The sequence below is a fragment of the Salvia miltiorrhiza genome, chromosome 8 (genome assembly GCF_028751815.1).
Source record: "Salvia miltiorrhiza cultivar Shanhuang (shh) chromosome 8, IMPLAD_Smil_shh, whole genome shotgun sequence".
Classification (NCBI taxonomy): Eukaryota; Viridiplantae; Streptophyta; class Magnoliopsida; order Lamiales; family Lamiaceae; genus Salvia; species Salvia miltiorrhiza.
The window spans coordinates 40,800,427-40,811,021 of record NC_080394.1 but is presented as its reverse complement, the minus strand read 5'-3'; the positions used below and the strand labels follow the sequence as shown (position 1 = coordinate 40,811,021).

The 10,595-nt window shown below is 39.6% G+C and overlaps 1 long non-coding RNA gene across 1 annotated transcript; it reads left to right on the top strand.

The window, feature by feature from the left end:
• Positions 1–267: 267 nt before the first annotated feature.
• Positions 268–3,665, top strand: LOC130999623 (uncharacterized). Its single transcript, XR_009093548.1, has 3 exons — positions 268–845; positions 2,801–2,864; positions 3,389–3,665. It is a non-coding gene; the product is annotated as an uncharacterized LOC130999623 (long non-coding RNA).
• The last annotated feature ends 6,930 nt before the right edge of the window (positions 3,666–10,595 follow it).

Here is a 10,595-nt window from a genome sequence, read left to right as displayed (position 1 = left end):
CGTCTAGCTTATTTGAGTCTGCCGACTGTTTTGATGTGATGTTATGTGAATTTACGTGACTGAGTGATTATGTGATTTTGTGACGTGTGTCAATATGACCATATTATTATGATTTTTATTTGAAACCTTAGCACTTGGGAATTTTTATTAAGTTTCCAAAGAAAGTGCGGCTTATTTTTACCAAGAAATCGAATGATGCCGGTTTATGGAAATTTTTCCAAGCATAATATTTTTAAATTATTATTCCTATGATGAGGAATATTATAATTGAGTGAGTGCACTAATATTAGTGCTATAATTATTTTATTTTGGTCACATGAATAATTATACTATGGTACTTTATTAATGAGTAATATTTCCATAGTTTTTGTGATTATTATTTAATCACCCTTCTCACATGATTTATTTTTAATTTCCCAAGTATGAGACTAATTACTAAAATTTACTAAGTGTAGAGATTGAGAGAGTAGAGATTTAGAGAGTAGAGATTAGAGAGAGTGTAGAGATTATGAGAGAGAGAGATCAAGGCAATTAATGCCAATATTCACTAAGATTGCCAAATCTTCTATAAGATTAGCAAAATCCTCTCAAATCTTTCAAGATAATTCTCTCTCTCACTCCACCCCAAATTTTCGATCACCACCTTCTCCCTCCCTTCATCTCTCTACTTTCCACCATTGACAACCATTAACAAGACCTTCGGAGCTTCACAAAATCACACCAAAAACACAAATCACCCTCTAAATCTTACACTAAACACTTCCACCTCCTTGAATCCAAGAAGATCTTTGGAGTTTGATCTTCAAAGTTAGAGAGAGAAAGTTTGGTTTTGGGTGTAAGTTTGGGTAAGTGATCTCCATATTCATAGATTAGACTTGTTTGAGATTATATATAAGTATTCTTGAGAGTTTGAAGCAAGAAAACCACCCCCTTCATTTTTCTCTAAATTTTCGAAAATATGGGTCTTATACCCTTCAAAAAATTTTCTTTTTCTTTCCTTGAATTGGGGTGAGAAAAATGATCTATGATATGTTTGGTGATGATTGATGTGTGTTTTGCAAAGCCATGCTTTGAGATTTGAATTTTCGATGGAAGTTAGTTTACCCAAAAATGGGAAATTTTGAGTCAATGAGTTAATAGATAAATTGATGATGTAAATGAGTCTATGAGATGTATATGATGATGATTGATGGAGTAAATTGAGTATATGATGTCAAATGATGATTTTGATATGAGTTAGTTTACTAAAATTAGGGCTATGTGTATCTATGCTCTAATTTGTAAATTGATGGTTTATATGTGAGTTAAATGGGTTGAGATTAATAGATATATGATGAGATTAAAGATCCATGTGAGTTCATAAAATTTCAAAGAGTTTAGTTTAATAAAAATTGGGACTTTCTTGTCTATGTGTTTAATAAATGATTTGGCTTAAGATATGTGTAATTGAGCATGATGTTGGTGTTTTAATATGTTTGATTAAGTCTTTTGGAAGCTAAGTAAAATTTTGACTTGAGTTAGTTTATGAGAGTTTTTGAGTTTTCATATTTTGAGAAGTCAATAATTGATAAAATGAGGTCTAATTTGCTTTATGACCATTTTGTGAAGTTGTCATGTTTTTGTTGAGAGTTTATGTGAATATATGAGTTTTTATTAAAGTTTGGTTGGTATGATTAAAGGGGATTTATGTGTATAAAATGAGTTATATGAAGTATGAGGTCATTTTGAATGATTGAGTGTTTTTAAGCATGAAATTGAGAAGAGGATTGACTTGATACGTTTGTAGAAACGTTTTCCTTGAAGTTTGAGTTAAGATGTAAAAGAGAAGAGTTAATTTGAGTATGATGAGTATTTTAAATGTTTTGAATGTTTTTGAGTGTTATATGTGTTTAAAATGAACTTTGATTGGTTTTCTTTGAAGAAATGTTGAATTGAGCATTTAAGAGTTTGAGATGAGTTTTGGTGATTTTTTCGTAGGCTACTGACCTACTGTGCTCGACGGGTTGTCGATGTCTAATGGCTTTGAAAATTTTACATCATGTCCCTACATGAGTCTTGAGCATACCGGTAAAATGTCAAGTCATTTGGACTTGATTTACTATTTTTAAAAAATGCAAAACCAAATCTGCACATTTGTACCGGGAATTTCAGAGAACAGGGGACGAAGTCATTCATTTCAGTAGCTTCCTGTGTGATCTAGCTTCCCAAATTTTTATGATATCAATCTTACTGTAAGGGCTAGATATCCACCAAATTTGAGCTCAGTTTGACAACGTTTACTATTTTCAAAAATCAATGTTTCCGATTGCTCAAAACTGCCGAATATGGTAGACCGTGGTAAAAACGCCATATCTCCCAAACCGCTTGGAGTTTCTGACTCTACTTTTTTTTGAATGAAACTAGACTCAAACACCTTTCGTTTGGTATGAGTCTGGAGTCCAGAAGATGTCGGAGTCAGAACGTGTTAAATTTTGAAGTTGAGTCAGTGGGAAAAACAGAACATGATTTGTTGATGTTTGATTGTATTTTCTTATGTGCCTTATGTGTTTATGTTGCCTAAGTGTTTTAATGAGATTAGACGAGTCTTATATGAGAGATAAATCGAGACTTAGAACCATGATTTTCTTGAAACCTATCCTTGGACTTAAGGATTTGAAATGAGTGAAGAAGTTTATGTAGAGTCGATCAAGAGATAGAATATAAGATAGAGCATGAGTTAAGGCATGAGTTTTTGTCGTTGAGTTCTAATCGAGATTTATTTTATGACATGAACCTTCGATGATGACGATGATCCCTGAAGACACGAGCAGAGCAAGGAAGTAAGTAACTCCACTTTGACGGGAGTGTTTGAGTAAGGTCTTCAGGTGGGCAATATTTTGAGTGTACATATATTATCCGAGCTTTCTAAAATGATTTGATGATATAATGATGTTATGAGCTTATCAAATTATTTGAGATAAATGATGTTTGAAAACTGTTTGACTTGCCAATTTTTGATGTTGAGCTTGTATGTTACCCTCTACTGATGAGATAAGACGAATTGGGTCCTGCCACAAGCGGGATTTTGTGCACAGAGGTGACTGTGAGCCGTCTTCGGGTCGGCCGGTCACGGTACTTGAGAGGGAGGCCTACTTCTCAGAACCTTTGATGATGATGAGTTGTAGATGTGGTACATACATGTTGAGATCTTTGACTGCAGTCGTTTACTTATGATGTCATGATTATGAAAACTGCATGCACAGACTCATTTAATACTAACTTATTTCTGTGTATTGCTGAGATGTGGCAAGCTTCAAACTTATAGCTCTATGAGCACCTTTCTTGATTTTCGGCGTTTGCCCACTGAGTATTATGTACTCACGCCCTGCATATATTTCTAAATGTGCAGGCTAAGCGAGGAGCGAGATTGGTCTGGTGCTGGTGGGGAATTGTTGAAGGATGTATTTACTTTATCGTATTTCTATTTTGACGATAAAGTCTTGATGATTGATATACTTTGATTTTCTTTGAATTTAAGCAATGTACTCACGGTTATATGTCTTCATACATATAATCGGTTCACCTTTTGCTGCGATACTCTGCATATTGTGATTCCTTACGAAAAATGAGCGATACCCGTTTTGTTTTTGATTTTGAAATTCCTGATAATTAAAAAGTTATAACGACGTTGACGATTTTACCCTTGGGGTCATTTATGATGATTTTCCTTAGCATGCTTTAATGCGAGCTTCCGCTTGATGTTTGACCTATTCTTCTTATCATTTATTCTTTTAAAAATAGTCGTATCGATACTCGTACCCCACTATCACTAGTGTCGGGAATCGGGCTGCGACAGGGTGGTATCAGAGCAGGTCATCTGCTCTGAGTCTATTGCTTGACTGAGTTGAACCTTTGACTACTGATATCTTTTTAAATTGAGTACTAGTCTAATTTGAATTCTTAGGCTAGTTTGAGAGAGTCAGTTTGAAACGAAACCCCAGCACCCCATCTCCTCCGGCTTAACGAGGTAAGAGGTTGATGTTGTTTCTTGTTGCTTTCCTGTTGAGAGCTGAGTTTGATTCACTAATGAGTCATGTATTGTTTTAATGACGAAATTGTTTGAGATGATGAATTCTGATACGAGGCAGTTGATGTGGAATACAAGGAAAGATGTTGAGACTAGTATCCACGGGATTGACGAGGCTGAGGCCATCACTCGCCTGATTCCACAGCTGCCACCCGAGTGGCGAGACTGGGCGGCTTCGCTGGTGCCGCAGTATATCAGGAGGACTGAGTTCGGGCGGTTTGTGAGCACCGATTTTCGTGGTTTCATCGCGACATTGAGCCACCGCTACCTTATTTATGGCGAGCCACCTTCACCGCCGTATGGAGAGTTTGAGGGACCAGCCCAGGGAAGGGAGCTTGTTGTTGTGCCCCCACTTCCCGAGGAGCCGTTTCCGATTGCCCCTCTACCCCCAGCTGATCCGATTCCAGTTTCTTTTGAGCCTGATGTTTTAGAGCCGATGGTTTTCGAGGCGTACTCTCCAGTGGTAGAGCATGACCCGTTTGCGTTTCTATCCCTTATTCCTTTTCCCAGCGCTGAGTTACCGCCTTGGGATTTGACACTGGCAACGGCACCTTTGCCATTGCCACCTGTTGAGTCGGCATAGCCGATTGTTTCTGTTGAGCCTCAGATACAGTATGTGCCCTTTTATCCTTATCCGAGGGTTGCCCCGTTGCCTGAGCCGGGCACTTTGGCTTTTCAGACGTATATACACTCGATTTTATTTTCACCGTCCCGAGACGCCCAGGAGGGAAGGTCTCGGTCAGTACACCTGAACAGTGATGAGGAGGACCCGGATGAGGAAACTCCAGAGATGACGGTCGGCCACGGACGGACCCAGCCATTACAGCGTCATATCGCTGCCAACGGAATCGAGACATGGGTACCTGTTCCCGAGGTGCCGGTTTATGGTCCGATGATGGACACCGACGTCGAGGATGAGCCGAGCGACGATAGCGTCTACCGACTGATCGACGAGTACGAGAGTCAGGAGTCGGAGCCGAGTGAGGAGACGGAGTCGAGTGAGGATATGGAGGTTGACGATGCGACGAGCAGGATTTCAGGAGACGACGACTAGCGATCACGTGTATCTAGTAGACGCGTACATATGTATAGATGCATAGTTGATATATACGTATATGTATATATATAGGTAGAGAGGCATAATATAGTGTGTATGTGTACATAGCATAGATCTATAGATGCTTAGTACCTATGATGCTTGTATAGTTAAAGCATCATTTTAGTGTTAGGACCTTTCTACATAGGATCCTACTTTTGTAAAAGACCTCGAGAGAGAGGCAATTTTCCATATATATATATACAGAGATGTAGATGATTAGTGAGTTTCACTATCTTTATCAGAGCTTTGAGAATGATGATGATGTTGAGGCTTGATGATAAATGAGAAATAGAGATTGATGAGAATTACGAACGATGATAGACGAGAAATAGAGTAGACGAGAATTTTGAGAACTTTGAGATCACAAATGAGATATAGAAGTGAAGTAAGAAAAACGAGGATTTGTATTTTGTAATGACGAACGGTTAGTTTAGAAGTCGATAGTTATATAACTCTTTTTCCTTTATAGTATACCTCCGAGAAGAAGAGGGAACCGAAGGAACATAAACCGAGAAGAAGATGAAGAAGAGGAGCAGAGAAACCAACCGTTGAGATAATACGACGAGAGTTAGAGTTTTCATCGCGATTTATAGACACGACCTTAATAGGACGAACGTAGTATGGAGACCTCATGGGATGCATAATACTATTGACCAATTGTACTTCGCAATAGAGGTACTTTCACCGGGACCGCGCGTATTATCGCTAGAGTAGTCATGAGGGTAGACTTATTGAGTCCCTATCCCGCTTGGTCGTATTTAAATTTTTCTGCATCCATTTGAACTCCCACAGGAGAAGAACTATTTACTATTGAGAAAATTTTTCCGGATCCACTGTATTTGAGCCTGACCCGTTTGTGTTGGAAATTTTTACCCCTTGCTTTAACAGTGGACAATATATTCATTTCCCACTTAGTGGATTGTTTCTACCTCCAGTATTGATTTATTCCTATCATATCGTATCTCAGTTTCATTCTAGATTCTGTTCTAGCTTTTGATCTTACCTTGATTTTAACTTCTTCATTATCCTTGAAATAGCACTGGCTATTATGGAATTATTCCATTACTTGAGCTCGTCTTGTTCAAGATCAGACATTTTATTCATCACATCCTATTCCCTACCACATCCGACAAGAGCTAGGAATGTCTAGGTAACTAGGATGGTATAATAAGAAGAGTGTTTGGAAGAAACACGAGTTATGGCAGCAGTCGTAGAATATATTATTACGGGACGAGCACAACTTTTCGATTATGGATTTTCTTCTATTAGCCAAGTATGTAGAAAGCTAACCAATTCGAGGATGAGAAGAAGTGATGCTAAGCCAGAATAGGCAACAGCAAATTCAAGGAGATCGAGATGACAGACTAGAGCAGATAATGTTTTCCACGATAGTAGACTGAGATGACGACTAGCATAGATGTAGCATCGTCGTAGTATTAGGGGATGTTTTATTTACGTTATGCCCCGCAATTAGTAAGAGTTCTCGAAAGAGAAAATTTTCTTATATTTGTGTCTATATGACGATGGCCAGTGAGTCTCTATGCTTGAGTAGAGTTTTGAGCTGATGTTGCGATGATAGACATGAAATATGTCTTTGACGATGAGTTATAAGAATTGAGAAAATAGCATGATGTTGAGTAAGAGTTTTATGATTCGTGAGTTATGAAAATTAGTTCTAAGGTTGACATATATTGCCTTAGACTTTTACCGAGAAAGAGAAACCGAATAAAGAAAGAAATAGAGTTGATGATATGAGATAAGGCAATAAAACCGTAGCTGAATACGAACGTCAGTTTCGCGACTTGGATCGGTATGCCACATATCGAGAAGAGATGAACGAGAAGATGTCAGAATTGTTTCGATCAGATTTGAAATAAGAGGTACGAGACGATTTAACGAGTCAGAGTGCGGTTATGTGTACTGAAGCAGTAAATAGAGCATTTGATATAGAACTGGCAATACAGCCAAAGAACGTGATTTAAGCTTCAGCACCCCGAACGAATTTGAGCACGCAAACGTGCAATCCATCCTTTCCTGGATGCGGGCAAGAAGAAAAGAGAAATTGGGACGACCGAAGTCAAGATCCCAAAAAAAAAAGCCGTGGCAGAGTCAGAATGCGCCACCACAATATCAGAACTGAGACAAACAGCCTTATGTTGGCCCAACTGCCCCAGAAGCAGTAAACTTTCAAGGACCGCGAGGGTTATCGCCTTGTCGAAGAGAAATAAATTACATCTAAGAGAATGCAAGATGAGACAGAATAGCTGTTACACCTGCGGAAGGGTCGGGCACTACTCGAAACAGTGTTCGAATAGTCAGCAAAGTGGAAGCGGAGGACGACCAAGTCAGTTTCGGCCGCAACTCAAAGCAATGGAGGGAATCCTATCGCCACCTCTACCACAGCGACAACAGCCAGCCTATCGACCACATTGATCAAGAAGGCAACTACCAGCCCCGCAGGCGAATCAACCGCATCATCAGAGACTGTTCGCGTTTAAGTAAAAAGCACCAGACAAGAATAGAAGAATTTTGTCAGATATAGGCGAGTTGAAAGATGTGCCCATAGTATGTTTGTTCGACACTGAACATAGAGCTTGCTCCACAACCTCTAAAGAGTAGCCACACCATAGGCAGAGTTACTACGGTTTGATCCGTATGCCCTAATTTAGAATTCGAGTTAAAATCGATTAAGCTCGAGGCTAGAAGCCTAAGATTGATGCCTATGTGGCACTTGGATATAATTTGTGGGAACGGATTGGTAATAGAAAAACCATGCAAGGATACAATGTAAGGAGAGACGGATGTCTTTTCAGCCATTTGGCCAAGAACCTACTTCCTTCTCTGAGATTGAGAGAAAATGGAAGAAGACGCCGACCATCTCGGCACTGTAAGCAAGAAATCTCTTGCAAATAAAAGATACAACCGTGTACGTTATATATTTGAACCAGAGAGATGAATTCAAGGCAAACGTTGACGACGTACCAGATGTGCGAGAGTATACAGACGTTTTTCCTAAAACTTTACCGGGATTACCCCAGATCGACAGCTTGAGTTTACGATCGAGTTAGAGCCTAGCGCCGTACCTACGTCGAAAGCGCCGTACAGAATGGCCCCCGCTGAGTTGCAAGAGTTGAAGCTGTAACTACAAGAACTTCTAGATATGGGTTTCATTCGACCCAGTGTTTCCCCGTGGGGAGCACCAGTTCTTTTTGTTAAAAGAAGAATGGAAACTTGAGGTTGTGTATCGACTGTTGAGAGTTGAACAAAGTGACGTTAAAGAATAAGTATCCGTTACCCTGGATCGATGATCTGTTCGATCGACTACAAGGAGCGAGCACTTTTTCAAAAATTAACTTGAGAACGGGATACCATCAGCTAAAGGTACGATCGGAAGATATTCCGAGGACGGCATTTCGTATAAGATACGGACACTAGGAGTTTATAGTAATTCCTTTCGATTTGACGAATGCTCCGGCAATATTCATGGATCTCATAAATCGCGTTTCCGCGAATACTTAGACAAGTTCGTGTTAGTCTTTATAGACGATATCGTGATTTACTCGAAGAATAAACGAGAACACGAAGAACGTTTGAGGATCGTGTTGGAAAGATTACGAGCGGAAAAGTTGTATGCTAAGTTTAGCAAATGCGAGTTTTGGCTTAAAGAAATTAATTTTCTTGGCCATATCGTTTCCGCGAGAGGAATTGAGGTAGACCCAGCGAAAGTTCAAGCGGTACAGGAATGGAGATCGCCAACCACACCACACGAGATTCACAGATTTCTGGGATTAGCAGGATATTATCGACGTTTTATAGAGGGCTTTTCGAAAATCGCTAAGCCATTGACGCACCTGCTAAAGAAAGAAGTTAAGATCATTTGGACGGACGAATGCGAGCGAAGTTTTCAAAAGCTAAAGAAGAGGCTTACTTTTGCCCCAGCGGATCAAGAGTATGCAGTTTATACTGATGCATCGAAAAATGGTCCAAGGTGTGCACTGATGCAAGAGTGAAAAGTTATAGCGTATGCTTCACGACAACTGAGACCGCATGAAGTGATTTATCCAACGCATGATTTAGAATTAGCAGCCGTAGTGCATGCTTTGAAGATCTGGAGACCCCATCTCTACGGAGTACGGTGTGAGATATACACCGATCATGAGAGTCTCAAATATTTCTTTGAGCAAAAAGATCTGAACATACGACGAAGAAGATGGCTAGAGTTGATGAAGGACTACGATTGTGGAATAAATTATCACCCTGGAAAAGCTAACGTTGTAACCGACGCATTGAGCAGAAAGAATCAGGGAGAGTTAGGATTTCTCCTTACACGAGAAGTGAACCCAATCAAGGAATTCGAGAAGATGAATTAGGAGGTAGAGATACCACCACCAACGACAGAAATAATAATTTCTGCACTGAGCATGACACCTGACTTACGATCGAGAATAGTCACAGCTCAGAGAGAGGATGAGAAGATGGAAAGATTGCGAATGAAGATTCGAATCGAGAAAATAGAGAATTATCAAGAGGCGACAGATAATGCCATTTTAGTTTTAAGAGAGCGACTGTGTGTGCCTGATAAAGAAGAGCTGAGAAACGAAATTTCGAGAAAAGCTCATGATACCCCTTACACCGCACATGCGAAAAGTATAAAAATGTGCCAAAACTGAAACGACGCTTTGATAGGAGAATAAGAAGCGAGAGAGGGCATCTTCCGTAGAAAGATGTTTGACGTGTTAACACATGAAGGCGCCACTTTGGCAACCTTATACAATTATACCTATTAGAGACTTTCACAATAGAAGTGGAACCACATAGCCATGAATTATGGCATCGATTAGCAAAATCGAGAGAAGAAAATCAAACAGTTGAGTAATCACCGATAGATTCTTTCAACGTTAGAAATGATGTTTGTGTGAGTTTTTCCCTATCCCGGGGAGCATGTCATTTTCGAGTTAACGAAGAACTCAAACCGAGATATATATAGGACCTTATGATATGTATTAGAGTAAATAGGCCATGTAGCCTATAAACTAGCGTTGCCTCTGAGCTTCGCGAACGTCCATGACGTTTTCCATGTTTCTCAATTGAGAAAGTACGTGTTTGATCCAAAACACGTCATCTATCAAGAAGAAGTGTCCCTGGAACCAGTTTTGAGCTACGAAGAGATAAACCTGATGCTATGCAGGACTGGAAGATCCAATAATTGAGGGACGAATCGATTCCTTTGATAAAAATCCAATGGAGATATCACAGTCAAGAAGAACCAACATGGGAAGTTGAAGAGAAGATGAAAGAGAAGTACCCAGAGCTTTTTCCCGAAGGTGAATAACTCAAATTTCGGGACGAATTTTTTTTTAAGGGGGGTAGGATGTAACACCCCGTACTTTTCCTCATGTTGTGAGATAGTGTCTTAACACTATTGAGAGA